This window comes from Pocillopora verrucosa, chromosome 4 (assembly GCF_036669915.1).
Source record: "Pocillopora verrucosa isolate sample1 chromosome 4, ASM3666991v2, whole genome shotgun sequence".
Lineage (NCBI taxonomy): Eukaryota > Metazoa > Cnidaria > Anthozoa > Scleractinia > Pocilloporidae > Pocillopora > Pocillopora verrucosa.
This window is the reverse complement of record NC_089315.1, coordinates 14,871,707-14,887,331: the sequence shown is the minus strand read 5'-3', so window position 1 is coordinate 14,887,331 and position 15,625 is coordinate 14,871,707. Positions and strand designations below refer to the sequence as shown.

The 15,625-nt window shown below is 37.5% G+C and overlaps 2 long non-coding RNA genes across 7 annotated transcripts; one reads left to right on the top strand and one right to left on the bottom strand.

Moving 5' to 3' along the window:
- The first annotated feature begins 233 nt into the window (after window positions 1–233).
- Window positions 234–9,598, top strand: LOC131784897 (uncharacterized). 4 transcript variants are annotated; one of them, XR_010717350.1, is made up of 8 exons: window positions 234–455; window positions 2,444–2,531; window positions 3,448–3,565; window positions 5,586–5,805; window positions 6,669–6,721; window positions 7,159–7,217; window positions 7,313–7,374; window positions 7,632–9,598. It is a non-coding gene; the product is annotated as an uncharacterized lncRNA (long non-coding RNA). The 4 variants fall into 4 exon arrangements; XR_010717348.1 differs by having other exon boundaries at window positions 3,448–3,742; XR_010717349.1 differs by having other exon boundaries at window positions 5,195–5,805; window positions 7,632–7,772.
- On the bottom strand, window positions 8,381–14,710 carry LOC136280579 (uncharacterized). 3 transcript variants are annotated; one of them, XR_010717353.1, is made up of 5 exons: window positions 14,513–14,710; window positions 10,012–11,487; window positions 9,626–9,732; window positions 8,621–8,658; window positions 8,381–8,520 (listed from the first exon to the last, which is right to left on the bottom strand). It is a non-coding gene; the product is annotated as an uncharacterized lncRNA (long non-coding RNA). The 3 variants fall into 3 exon arrangements; XR_010717352.1 differs by having other exon boundaries at window positions 8,621–8,654; XR_010717354.1 differs by having other exon boundaries at window positions 8,621–8,654; window positions 9,626–9,694.
- Between the last annotated feature and the right edge of the window lie 915 nt (window positions 14,711–15,625).

The following is a 15,625-nucleotide window of genomic DNA, read 5'->3' as shown; positions in this document are numbered from 1 at the left end:
TCACTTATCACTGCAGTGGAATATGATGTCCGAACCTTGCTTATTCCCGAGAAGCCAATGATCTCTTTCTACCGTTTAAAAAGAGAGATTCAGTAGAGAGGCACCTGGTGCTCCCAAGATCTGTGCAATGTTAGAGAGATCAAGGAACCATGCGCATTTGCCCCAAACTTCCTTGAAGAAGTAACCACACAGTCCGGCCCTCCGGAGGAGCTCTGGGAACAAATAAACAAATCCAACATGGCGGCTTGGAAGACAAACTTGAACGTTAACCTTTGACGGCAAACCTGACCGAAGTAATTCCTTTAGTACTACTTGGCGAGAAAAACACGTTTCTCTCTCCCTTTTAGGGTGTTTTATTCCAAAAACGTGTCTACAGTGGCTACAAAAAAAAACAGAAATGGAGCTGATGTTCGTGATGAAAATTATGTAAACAGAAGCAGCGTGTCAAATTGAAGGTAAGAAAAACGTTCAAACCGTTCATTTTTTACATGTCGTTCCCACATTATCTCTACTATCTTTTGTATGATTCCTACTGGTTTGGAAAGCTTGTGACAAATTGTCTTGATGTTCTCTAAACATGTGCATACATCTCAAAACTTAAAATTCAAAGAAACACCTGGCCTTAAAATAATAATGAAATAATAATAATGATAATTTTATTCCTCCCAAGATAAAAAAAAAATTATCTTAAGTGACATTCACAATTTATGAAAAAATGTTAGTCCAAAGTTATGTGAGAAATAAACAAGTAGTAAAAAGGCTAATGATTATATTTAAAAATAACCCTATTTGCAAACACATTCTTAACTCATGGACACCTGGACCACCCTTAAATCTATCAGAATTCACTTCTAGGTGATAAGTAGTTCTATACTTTGCTTCTGGCTGGCATCACCTGTAGTAGTGGTTTTGAACACCAGGTATCAAATTTGCTATCACTAAATTGTCCAGCTCCTAAAATTATAGTTCAGGGCCCAGTTGTATAAAGGGCGGATAACATTATTCAACAGATTAATCGCTATCCAGCAGATAAGTGATAGCAAAACTTATAGCATTATCTGCTAGATAGAGATTTATCCAATGGATAGCTCTATCCAATTTTCAAAAAACCAGGGCCAGAAAGATTGCTGTGTTACACCATACTATTCTAAAGCAAAGCCACAGTCCCAAAGGTGATCTATTGCTCTCTTTATCCAAGAACTGTGTAGTATGGGGCTTTGTGGGGATGTTGCTTAAAAGTCCTCTAAGTACAGCTGTTTGTAGAAAGTTTGTTGAAAAAAGCTTTTAAGTCCATGCAACAACCTTGAATGGTGTTGTGGGTAGTTTTCAGGTCATTGTCCCTTGATCTAAGGATTTCAAAATCTTAGAAAACATCACTGTAAGGAAGAGGCATAGAGGGTTCGATGAATTTATTTTGTTCACAAGACTTTTGATTCTGAACTTGACAAAAAAAAAATTTACCCTCCTGTCTTGATGGTGACTATAGTTTTATATAAAATTTTATGTCCATGCAACCATCCTAGTAGGAAAGTTTCCTAGACATGAAAGTGATTTTTTTATCATTTCTCTAAATGCCATAACACAAAAACTAACGGGAATGATACACCAATATCATAGCGATGTGCCTGGAGAACTGTTCACTACAATTTGTATTAGTATTTTGCAAATATGTGTTACCCATTAGAAGGAGAAACTGAAAACAGAGCTTACAGATAAAGACACAGTATGAGCAACAAATCAAACTTGTGGAAGAATACAGTAAAGCAGTCTTTTAAGACCTTACCTTGTGCAAATAATTTGTTTTAATGATTTATTGGTGTACCTCAGTGTTCCAGCCAAAACCAACTATTCACAAAATAAAGCAGACTTTTATTTAAAAGCTACAAGGTTTTACAAGGGATGGTAATTGCTTCATGATCAACAATTATTAATTTTTTTAATTCACTAATAAATTATCAATAATTTTTTTAATACCATTAGTCAATTTGCAAACAAAACCCATATTTGGAACAAATAAAGGCTGATATCACCCACTTAACTTCTTTTCTGCTGTCAAAAGTTTAAACTCTATTATCTGTGTATATATCAGGTCCTCTCTATTCATAAAGAATTTAAATGTATCAGTCCCTCATTTTCCTTACAACTGCTTAGGTTGGTCAATAACGCTTGTTTTTAATCAGTTGGGTGAGACAAACAGGTAGAATTACAGGGAAAGGGTTCTTTTTCTGCGGTCAATGCTTATTCAGAATATTCAGTTAATCTTACAGCCCCTAGAGAGAGGCACTCTTAATCACAATCAATCAAGTTTTTCTTTGGTCACTTTATTTGGTCTAACTTAGCACCATGTCTCTTTATTTCTGAGTAAAGCAATTTTTACATCAATTGGATCAAATTTAGTTCCATTTGTAGAAAAATTACATTAAAGGTTTTTTTCTGTTTTTAGGCAGGTCTAGGTCAGTTGATTTCTGATGAGATGTGAATCTGAAGAGGCATATGTAGCCATTGTACTATTTTCAACAGATTGTGTAAATGTAAGTCTTAAATTGTGTTAAAGTATGCCCAGTCAGTAACTTGACAAATCAATGTTGAGATCAACACTTAAAATGGAAGGGATGTGAATTTGTCCTAACCTTGTCTGACTTTACATTCAATAATAACTATTTTAGTTTAAACCACAACAGAAGACATGAAATTATTTCTGTTAATAAACCAAAAAATGGTTAGAAAATAAACTTTTGACGTGCGCTTCTGTCTCTAAAGTTGCTTAGAGTATAATGGCATGTATCAACCACTACCGAACTAGGCAATTAGGGTGTGATAAGCACTATTCACCTGTGTGGTATATTGTAAATGGTAAGGGTAAAATGAGGGTACCCTTATAATTTAAAATAAAATTGTCCTTAGAGAACGGTTTTATTTAAAGTGAAAACAACTTCTTGACATGCAAACATGAGAGACATCTAAATTTGCTACAGAATAATAGTTACAAATTACTAATTTGCAATAAATGACCAGTCAATGAAAAACCCTGTCTAAAGGGAAATGTTCCTTTTGCATTATATTTGTTTAAAAGTAAATGCTCTTTATAAATAGTAATAAAATCAGTTCCAATAAGATTCTTCCCAAACCAGTCAAGTAAAATGTAGTGGCAATTTTACTTGCTCCTCAGCTTGTTTTACTTTCAACTTCCTATGGTACAAGACACTTCAAGGTCATTTGATGAAAAAACTCATTTAAATAGTTACATCTATGTATTTGCAAGCCCTCAGTTAAACAGGCCTTGCAGAATTACACATTTTGAATGTAATGAATACATGATATGTCTCTCACTTGACAGGGAGCTTCATTTTTCTAATTTCATCCTGGCATCCATATGGTTTTGACATACCTCTTCAATAGTCAAATAGTTACAAGTGTAAGTATTAACATTTAACTTATTGTTTACAGGCGATGGTTTAATTTACAGGGATATGGTTTTGAAACTGAGAGACAATGTGGACTAGAGCCTCAGTAATCTGGATGTGGCTGTCATCTAAGCAGTTGCTGTTTTACTTTCCAGTCCAGGGTGCGTAGTAATGCAGTCCATCTTAAATATCATGTTAATTTACATTGTTTATAATACTAGGCTTAGTTTTCTTCTAGTTGGCTAACCCATTTGAAAAACTGACTGGTTGGTGTTAAAGACATACCCAGTGACTGACAGACAGACAGGAAAACTTCATGGCTGCAGATTTTCCAGAAGGTAACTAAGTCACTGATTGACTATATGACCTAACTGACTGACCTACAGACAACCTGACAGGATGGCTTGTTGGCAGCTGGTTCCTTGACTACTTCACTGACTGAATGGCTTGTTGTCTTGCAGCTGGCTAGCTAGTTTGCTTTTTGACTGGTTGACTAATTGGCAGATTGACTGGTTGACAGGCCAATAGCTCTCTGGATGAGGGACTCTGAATGACTGATCTACTGACTGGCTGAGTGACTGACGGACTGACTTGCTGTCATACTGCTTAACCAACCAGTATCCTGAGTGGATGGCAGGCTGATTGACATACTCACTGATCAATTGATTAGCCGGCTGGCTAGCTAGCTTCTTCTAACTGAATTCCTAACTGGTCAACTTACTGACTTTCTGTTTGCCTGGATTCCTAGCTGGCTGATTGACTGATTGATTAACAAACTATCGTACTGACTGAAGTGGGTAAGTTTTTAAAGAAACTGTGTTTCTACATCAGTGGGAGAGTATAACAGGGTAATTTAGAGTTGTCAGCCAAGTTGATAACATGAATTGACCGACGTAAAGAGTTTCAAAGTTGATGTTTCAAGCATTAGCTCTTCATCAGCGCAAATGGAGGAATTTTGTGTTGTGTGTGTGTTTAACCTACTGACTGACCCACTGAATTGCTAATTTGTGTTACCCACTGACTGGTTTTTCAATTGGTATACCCAACTGACAGACAGATTGCGAGGTTTGTACACTAAGTAACCAAGTCACCAATTGACAGCTTGACTGACTACGTGTACCAGCCAGCAGCTGACTGTCTGACCAAATGGGTGACTGACTGACCGACTGGCCGACTGGCAACTTGCTGACTGACCTAGCGGCTGATTGATTGACTGTCTGATTAGCTAGCTGGCTGCTTCTCGATACAACTGACAGGCTAGCTGGTTACCAAACTGACAAACTGATAGACTAAATGGCTAAATGGCTGCAATTCGCTCTGACGAAGGGTTAACGCTCGAAACGTCAGCTTTGAAACTCTTCACGGTGGCCAATTTGCAGATAATCAACTCAGTTGATAAACCAAATTACCCTGTTATACTCTCTCACCGACGCAACACCACAGTTTCTTTAGAAATTTAACCCCTTTGTTTGAATGGCTTACTAATTGATGGATGGACTGACCGACAAATGTCTATAGCTTTAGCTATAGTGGCGCTACTCTTTGGAACAGACTTCCTTGTTACATAAGACAAGCAGAGTCCCTTGGGATATTTAATCGTTGAATTAAAGAAGTACGCTCAGGCAAGGCATTCGTGGAAAGCAGCTTTAGCTAAATTTGTGCTTTGAGTATAGTTTTTATAGTATGCTATCCATTTTTTATGCATGTTTATATATTTGAATGTTTTTATGGCTGATGAATTGTCCGTGGGTAAATAAAGATTATCTATCTATCTATCTCTCTGATTACAGTCAAACCTGTATTAAGCAATCACCCACGGAGAATGACCGCCTATTACAGGTTCCACAGAATTGGGGTATGAAGAAATACGCCATTGTATTCCATATTGCATCGTTCAATGCAGGTGGAGGACAATACAAATAGACCATTGGGTTTCGATAGAGTCTTAATAGAGGTGAAAAATCCAGTAAATTAGGGTAAAAAATCGGGACTTGACAACCGACCGCTTCATACAGGGTGACCGCTTTGTGAGGTGCTGCTTAAAACCGGTTTGACTGACCAACTGACTGATTGACAAATGTGCTTACTGGCTGAGTAACTTCAGGTGCTGACCAAGGGCCTATCCGCATAAGTATTGTCTCGACCAAATCAGAGGACTCATTATCGTCTCATCTGTTGCAGCTACATGAAGACTTTCAAATTCCGTAAACAACGGAAAATAATACGTTTCAATGCCTGATCCGCTCAAAGACCGACCGGCATAGTTTGCCAGTGGATTCAATCTCCAGTTGCCAGGATTTATCTTAAGTCGTTTTGGAGTTTTGATATCCACGGTTTTCGAATCAAAGGACAACTACTGCCCACCCGATAAACCGAACTCAGTTCAGTTACCACGCTGGCGGTAAGTTTCAAACCGTTTTTGTTTAATTAGTCGATTTTGTCCAGTTTTTTTCCGCTTCAAATTTTGTCGGCGGCGGTGCGTCAGAATATTTGTCCACTTCGGCCTAAATTTTTCAAGTGCGACAAACCATCCGCACCTGTCACAGTGTTGGTGATAACAAGTGGCAAGGTTCATGGAGGCTCTGTGTATATATATATTTTATTTTTACGGTGTCGTCTTACTCTATTGCATATCTGAGATACCCATTGTACGAATAACACATGGACAAGAACTCGTTGATGTCTTTTAACGTACATGATTGATACGACACCCGTGTAAATACTGGGAGAATACAAAAGAGTTTGTTCCCATGTACCACATATAACTAGATGGTTTGTAATTGTTTTGAAGTGATGAATTTGCGTTAGTAACGTTCTGCCGAGAAATTGATTCCACAGTACTTAACCTTGATACTCATTAAGATGCACGCTTCAAAAAAATAAATTATAGGTTGTTAAATTTGGTTTTTTTTGTGAAAATTTTATACTTCCTTCGAACTAAATTTATTGAAATGATGAGAAGCGTGTATTGGTTTAATTACTTGGTTAATCAAATTTGCACTGCATTACAGCAATATTACCGGCAGTTTCATCACATCTCAAAAGATCCTTTTGACGAGTTACGAGGTGTTAGGGAAATGTGATTAAATGTGGTTATGTTATACACAAATTTATGTTAAATTATTTTCCCACCTTTTTCAGAGTGTTGTATCTGTTACTTTAGGCTCGTTGCAGTTTGTTACCTCCTGACTTTGGTTCCTTTATTTGAAGATGAATGTTGTAAGAATAAAGGTTTTGGCCTCATTTTATTTTGTTTTATTTCAGATTTGGGAGGAAACGTTGGAGAACTGAAGGAATCAGATCGGATGGAAGATCAAGTATGACTTTAATTTGATTTTGTTTTGAGTAAAGAGGCATGTTATCCCATACATGTTAAAGAGATTTCATCTCTAAGTTCCTAGTTGTACTGAAGATAAATGTTTATGATTACTATAGACTTAAACCATAGAGGAAGACGGACTATTCCCTACGTTTGCCATTTACAGATTTCTGTGTTTATTTTGCGTGTTTGTGATAATAGGAATGAATGTCTGATTATTTAATATTGCAAAGAGAGAGTTAGGTTCAAATTTACTTGATTTTATTCTAGCTGCAGTTATTATGGCTTTAAAGACCTATACACGATGGCCGGTTTTCAGTGACGGTTGCGTCTTTTTTTTTTTTTGGTTCGTCAAATAAGCAGAAGAAAGGTGTTTCACATGTATTCTTAAATTTATTTTAGATTAAGTGAGGAAGCGTAATTTTCATCTTTCAGAGCATGAATAAGGTCAAGTTTGGATCAAACTCATGGGAGACCAAAGTGAAATATATTTGGTGAGTGTTATAATGATTCTTTACCGTGGGCATTAAATCTGCATGTCTAGATATGGTGGGTAAATTTTTCTTCACGCGTTCTCTTCGTCTTTCAGACACCTCAAAGATTATAAGTTTAAAAGGAAACGCAAGGGAGAGGAGAATACTTCACACGTTGGTGAGTATAATTTGTCTAACTTTTGAAGCCACGTAACCCTTTAACTCTCAAGATCTGATTGTTAATTCTCCCTTCTAGCTGCTACACATTTCCTTTTTTCATTAAGTTACGAAAATTTGGTGTCAGATCTGTTGTATTCCACGTTCGGAAATTTGCATCTCCAAATATTTCCAATGTCGTCCAGCAATTAATTATTTTGACTCGAACCAGAAGTGGCGAATTGTTATTTATACCTTGCTCCACTTTACCTCTTCCAGATATTGCAAAGATTACAAGTTACCAAATAGGGCCAAGAGAGGAAAAATAATGGTTGTTGTTATCTCGCCTGTTACACTTGTAAATCACAGTGAATCTGGTTTCGTAAAAGGTGCAGTTTAGGGCATCGGAATGTAAAAGAATAAAGCGATTTGTAATGTATTTATTTATTCTCCTTGGTATAACTTTAAATTTCACACAGTGAACTTGAGAACCCAAAAGATGTTGTGAAACATGTCGACTTCAAAAGACCAAGGATAGGATTTTATGGCTCATTTGAAACCCTGCCTTATTTAGTGGGTGTCATGGTGCAATGACCATTTCAAGCAATTACTTAAGAGAAAGGTCAATCTTGGAATGGACGAAAAATCGGGGGTCGATCCGCCACCGTCCCCCACCACACCCACCTCTTATAGACAGTTGTTTTGTAATTTGAGACAAGTTTAACATTGTGGTACGACATAACGTAAAAACATGCGTCTTACAACACGCATGTGTTCTAAAAGATGTAGTTTTACCATAAGGACGAAATTGTTTCAAGTTACAAAACAACGGTCTATATGAGGCGGGTGTGGTGGCGGACGATGGAGGGTCAACCCACGATTTCTCGTCCATTCCAAGATTGACATTTCTTCTTAGTCACTTGCTCGAAATGGTCATTTCGTATGACATCTACAAAGTAAGAAGGAGAGAGCTTCAAATCAGCCATACAAACCTTTCCCGCTAAAAGACTTTTTTTTCCCGAAATAAGACGTGGATGCTCATACGTACTTTACGTTAACTAAGTGCACCACAAGGACGAAGTTGGTAGAGGGTAATAGTATCCTAATTTATAACTATTTCCAAGATTAAAATTTTCGTAGGCTTCTTTCATAGAGGGAGCAGAGGCACCTGTGAAATAGAGAGAAATGTGAACGAATTACTAGCTTCCACAATAGTATAGGAGAGGGCTTCATTTTCCGTTCAACTATACCACAACGGTCATACTCACCAGAATGTTGAGTTTCCTTGTCTCCTTGACCTTTCTATCTTGTAATTTTAGAAATAAAAGTGCGAGATGTTAAAAAATTCCAACTCTACTGGATCCGATTTAAAATAATTTACAATTGAAAATGTGATTCAAATTTATTTTAAAGTACACACCAATACTAAGTGAAAAGTGAAATAACACAAACGAAAACATTTCAGTGTTGTTTGTGACCAACAAATACTAAAATCTGATGCGCTTTCCGTCCGTATTTTTTCCGTTTATTTTTGCCCCGTTTTAAAATATGATACCGTGGTGCGTTTCGGTTCCTTTACAAGTTAAAATGGTGTGAAATAATAAAGTAAATGAACACAACTCTACTCTAGATCGGGGAAACAATAATATGTACTCATTGACTGAGTAGGAGGACCGAATGGGAAAATATATGGCTCGTGGTCATGACGTATGAACTAAGCGCAGCGACAGCCAAATATTTTTTCGTCCAGCCCGACCAAACTCAGTCAATAAGTATATGACCACAGGATTGTTGAAAATTTCGAAATTGCGTTTCAACCTTAATAGGACGCGATAGACGGGCGCATGCGGGACAACCACAAAAAATAATCAACAATCAAACTTTCCTTTCCTTATTCGAGTCAGAACAAGAAACTCAATTCATCGAAAAACGCAGCTTTTCTTACTCTTTTCAGTTTTACTTAAATTTTTTTGCAAAAAAAGCCGTGGAGTGCTGAGCCGGATAGCTTTTTTCCAGACAGATCAGAGTCCACCCGTCCGGTCCTTCACTAGTCGGCTTTCATTATGGTTTTCTACTGGATTGCGCGCGCGGGGCTTAATGGGTCATATTATAATACTGATTATGGGTTTTCATCCTGACGTTGAAGAAAGTGATTCAAGGGTTTTCAACCACTCACTAATGTGGTGGAGTAAATTAAACCTGCACAAACCTAGATTACTTTGGACACATTGCAATGAAAGTTGCTATATTCTGTAGAATAACGATGAACTTACCACTGGGGAGATACACTTCCCTTCTACTTCATTGACCAATACAACCCAACAGGATATCTGAACCTCACTCTACACGCAAAGAGTAATCATGTACTTAGTCCTGGGGTCTGGAATTGAAAAGATAAATGATAACTCAATATTTGATAGTTTTGGATACTTTCGAATTGACGATACTCGTTGTGTTGTAGCAAAACCTTTAGTCTCTGTGAAGGATATTTTGCGTCATTAGGATGGCTGTTCAATGTGCATGAAAAAAGAACTTCTCCTTAAAACTATTCATCTCAAACATCATACGTCTTTTTTCTTGATTTTTGGACATTGTAATATTGAACAAGAATTTAATTCAGATTTCAAAAAAATCCCTAGAAAGAAACGTAGCAAGATACCCGTATAAAAGTCCCATTCCGATTACGACTGAGGAAGTGGCTTAACACGGCAAGCAGACTATATTGTGGGTCAGCTATAAGTCACCCATCTCTGGTAGACTGTTTAAGATCCATTCACCACAGCAGGACAGCCCAGTTTCTGAAAAAACTTTCTCTCTGCTATTTGGTGGACCAAGTTAGGGTCAGCTATTAGTGTCCCGTCTCTGGTACACAGTTCAATACCTATTCAGCACAGATACAGTCCAGTTTCTGGAATAGTTAACACACTCTTCTCGTGGTTTTTTTAAGTGGACCAAGTCTTAGCAACACAGATCAAGACTGAGGAAGAGACTTCATGGGTTAAACCGACTCCACACTGTGGGTCAGCTATTGGTCACCCGTCTCTGATACACAAGTCAGGATCCATTCCGCACAGCAAGACAGTCCAGTTTCCAAAATTATTTTCACACTCTTCTCCCTTTTTTTTGGTGGACCAAGTCTTAGCATCCCAGATCAAGACTGAGGAAGAGACTTCATGGGTGAAGCCACCTACATTGTAGGTCAGCGATTAGTTACCCGTCTCTGGTTCACAGTTTAAGATCCATTCAGCACAGTCAGAGTCTCCTCCACATTGTGGGTCAGCTGTTAGTCACCCATCTCTGATACACAAGTCAAGATCTGTTCAGCACAGCAAGACAGTAAAATTATATTCACACCCTTCTCCTTTTTTTTTTGGTGGACCAGGTCTTAGCATCACAGATCAAGACTGAGAGGAGACTTAGTGTGTGAAGCCAACTCCACAAATTGTGGGTCAGCTATTGGTCACCCATCTCTGATAATATAAGTCAGGATCCATTCAGTACAGCAAGACAGTCCAGTTTCCAAAACAGTTTTCACACTCTTCTCTTCATTTCTTGGTGGACCAAGTCTTAGCATCACAGATCAAGACTGAGGAAGAGACTTCATGGATGAAGCCGACCCCATTGCTGGTCAGCTATTAGTCACCCATCTCTTGTACACAGTTCAAGATCTGTTCAGTACAGCAAGACAGTCCAGTTTCCAAAATGGTTTTCACACTCTTCACCTTGTTTTTGGTGGACCAAGTCTTAGCAATTCACAGATCAAGACTGAGGAAGAGACTTCATGGGTGAAGCCACCTACACTGTGGGTTAGTCACTGGTCTCTTAAGCAAAGTTCAAAATCTGTTTAGTGCAACAAGACAGTCCAAGTTCCAAAATAGTTTTCACACTTTTCTCTTTTGTTTTTTGTCAGACAGACTCTTAGCCTACCAGATCAAGACCAAGAATGACACTTTATGGGTAAAGGTAACTCCATTGTTGATCAGCTATTTGTCCCCCATCTCTTGTACACAAATCAAGATCCATAAAAGAGGTAGATGTGGTGGGAGGCAGTGCTCTAATGGTTCCCCAATTTTTTTTTTTGCTTTCCAAGGTGGACGTTTTTCTATTGCCTCCTCCTCCAAGGGGTCAGAGATACCTGTGAAAAAAATTTAAGTACAATCCATTGAGTTAGGGCGTCATTTTGTATTGTTTGAAACTGTCAACTCATTTAGTCAACATGCTGAATATTGGCAGAGTTCTTTTGTTTGGTTTTTCACAAAAACCCAAAAAGGGAACTACGGAGCCATTACATCTATTCATCTTAATCAATAAAGCTTGATTTATCATACAACAAACATATTTTGCTTTTATTAATAAAAATCAAGAATGACTTGTTTATCTCAAGAGCTGGAAAAGAAAACCAACACCGTTTGTAGCACAATAAACCCCTGAATAGTTATTCATGTTTCTTTGTTTTAACTGTATTCTGCCACATTTTGCAACTCCAAATATAAGTTGTAATAGCCTATAGCAGATAAATGTACCTCCTTTGTGCAGTAAAACCTTTGCCATGCAATCGTAACAGTCAATGTCTCCTCACAAACTTTTATAGCTCTCATTAAATTTTAAAGAATTATTTTTCACCAAAGTGGAGGTGAAAAGTGAGTGACATCAACCATCTCATAACAACTATGGATAACCAGCTATTGCAACAAGGTGAGGAAGAATAATGTTTTAGCCGATATCACACACATTGAATAACTTAAGACCAAAGTATGACAATATTTCCGACAATACACTGTACATCAGCATCAGCAAAAGGCAAATCTCATCATAAAATTCTTGATGTGATCGCTATAATTATGAGCAGATGAGATGGCTTAAGTGTTAAACACCCTGGACTAGGGGTGGAGAGGTCCCAGTTCACATCTTAGTTGAGTCAATGTTGTGTTCTCAGGCTGGAAATTTCCTCTCACAGTGCCTCTTCCCACCCAGGAGTACAAGTAAGTACAAGAGATCTGTCAGGGAAAGCTGACAAAATTCCTGAGGGTAGCTTTGGGATGGAGAAGCATCCCATCCAGGAGAAGAAGAAATGCTTCAGCAGTCAGGACTAAAGTTCACCTAAGACTACATGTAGGTGCAATTTTTTCTCAAATAATGCCTTAACAAATCACATAAAACTCAAAACCTATCAAGAATTGAGTTCAGCCCCATTAAAAAACTGTACAAAGTACTCAGAGGCATGGATGAAAATAACTCAATTGTTAAAAAAGTGCCACTTTCTAAATTTAAGGGGAAAATCGCCTACTACTGGGTGATGTGCTTCTAAATAACAAACATACTAAATTGGTACACAAGCAGTCTTCCAACATAACTGTAATCAAGCTAGCCTACTCAGTACTAGTTTAAAATCAGCATAAGTATAATGTGCCTCTACCTTTTAACTTCCAAATCAAATTTGTAATTCTCCTTACTATCAACCACAATTCTTATAGATGTTAGTTCAGAGAATTTAGTATTGGATCAACCAATCATCCCCAAATTGATATTTTTCTTTATTCTCATCACTTATCTGGTTGATATTGTATTGATTTTGTAGGGAGAAAGCTGTCTTGGTCGCTCATGGGAGTTAGAGGGTTGAAGACAGTGTAAATTGGTTCACAAGACAGTCTTCCAACATATTTGTGATCAAGCTAGCCTACTAATAGTACAAGCAGGGTGCCAATGCAACTAAATTTTTCACTTTGGCAACCAAATCCTGAAAATTAGTCACCAAATTGGCATCTAGAATGCTTCATCATAACCTTATCTGGAGATATAGTGAATTAAAAAGATTTGCAAAGATTAATCCGCTGCAAACTTCCTCATTAAGTTTGTTTCCAAAACACAGCACATGCATCTCAATTAATAACGAGACACCATCTTGGATTAAGGTGAGCTTGAGAGTTGTATATCATCATTCCTAGTGTCCACTTTGTAGTATGAAAGATCTTTTTCCTAACCTAATTTTAGAGGGTCTATTTAGCACTCTGACAGCGTAAAAAAAAAAAGGTTTTGTTTGTCTTTGAAAATGGCAACCAACTTATTTTGAATTGGCTACCACTTTGAAAATTTAGGAGCCAAGTGGCTATCAGTAAAAAAAATTAATTTCACACCTGACAAGTAATTTAACATCAGCATACTTGTTCTGATAGTTAAGTTTCCTATTCTAAGTAAAAGTACAGCAACAGTGATAGGTACTTTAGTTATTACCAGTTCTCAGTAAATAAGATCAGTTTTTCTATTTCTCAGCTTGCACATATACATAAACCACTTTTGCATTCTAAGAAGCTATTTTGCTCCCCTCCCACTCCTCCCAGTAACTCATCTTGCTGATCTTAGTATCTGTCTGAGTTCTCCAATTTTTTTTTGTTTGTTTGTTTAACCCTTTAACTTCCAGATCAAATTTGTAATTCTCCTTACTGTCAACCTTACAACTCTTATAATGTTAGTTCAGAGAATTTAGTATTGGATCAGCTAATTATCCCCATATTGATATTTTTCTCCATTCTCATCACTTATCTGGTTGATATTGTATTGATGTTGTATTGATATTGTAAGGGAAATTCTGGTTTGGTCACTCATGAGAGTCGAAGGGTTAGTCTTATGTTTAAGTATTATTTTGTTATTGGCTTGGTTGTATCATATAGGAGTTGTGTATTTGAGAAAGTATCAGTAAATAAGTGATTTGTAATTTGTAATTTAAAAGGCTGTCTTTGTCCCAAACATTGCTTGGTGTTTTGTTTTGTGGTTTAGAACCTTTTAACCCTTTAACTCCCAGATGAAATTTGTCTTTCTCCTTATTGTCAACCATACAATTCTTACAATGTTAGGTCAGAGAATTTAGTATTGGATCAACTTCTTATCCCCAAATTGACATTTTTCTTTATTCTCATCACCTATCTGGTTGATATTGTATTGATATTAAAAGGAGAATTTCTGTCTCCGTCACTTATGGGAGTTAAAGGGTTTAAGCAAACTCGGCTCCAAGGCGGAGTACAGTATTTGAATATCCCGTAAAACTGTGTATAAAAAGATCAGAATTTTAGAATAATCCCACAGGATCACAGGCTTGCTTCGCAGCTTAAAATAAGAGGAAGCAAAGATAAACGATTCAAAGTGCCCGCGAAGCACTTCCTCACCTCAAGTATATGACTGACTGTCTCACGTGGTCTCTTTTGGAAAGTTTTCCAGCCGCTTTGCGAGTCACATTTTCCATACAAGCACCATAAACAGCAGGTAACATAAAATGGAAGGTACGATATCGATTAACTGCCATTTTCGCTCCTGTTGTGGTACCAGACTGGGCAGTTCTTTCCATCTTCAACTTGCGTTGTAACTCAGAGAGGCCGCCATATTGAGTTTACTCTCTGCTATATCCCAGTGTTTTTTCGTTTGTGACGCAAAGTGCATCATGCTACACGCGCAAATGCGCGGCAACACGCGTGAAGACCTTCCAAGCACCAAATAAAATTAAATTTTCTAGCCATTGTTCTTCATTCGAGTGCTCGGAGGAGCCAAAAAAAAACAGGTGTTAAAAACACAGAAAAGTACTCCCTTTGTAAATTTGAACGTAAATTGAGCGTAGAAAAGAAATGAGTTGTCCTACCCTCATGAATTCACTGTCTATGAATGTTATTGAAATCCTGATTCTTATTTGGTGTAGAAGACGCAGTATACGTCACAATAGAATTTTATCACAACTGGGAATAAGAAAACAATGAAAACGATAGTGTGACGTATACTGTGTCTTCTACACCAAGTAAGAGCCGAAGTCCCTGCATTATACCTTCATTCAGATGGATATTTTGCAGTTCTGGATTGATCACAGCCTTTACGCTGATTGTCATTCCAGCTGAAAACTAATCGCAAACTGAGGAATGAAGTTACTAAACTTCTAAGAGAATCAGAAGCAAGAATTCAGAAAAACAAGAAATAGTAAGGACTTTGGTAAATTTTTAGAAAAAACCACTCACAAAAAGAGACGTAGTAGTGTTAGTCCACTAAACTGAAATGCTCCAGGTAAAATTATTGTTGATCATGCATTCATGATAAAGCCGAGGCTATGACTAATTTCTTTGTACGTTGCTGGGAGCACAGATTTGGCCTCCAGTGTCATAGCCAAGATACTGCTGCACTTTTTTCAGTCCCTAGCGTATGATATTATATCTATTTTACATGGACTTGGTGACATACACCGCAGACTCTTTCTAATACCAATTTTGCTTTTGTTGTGGTTCATTATGGTGGAGTGT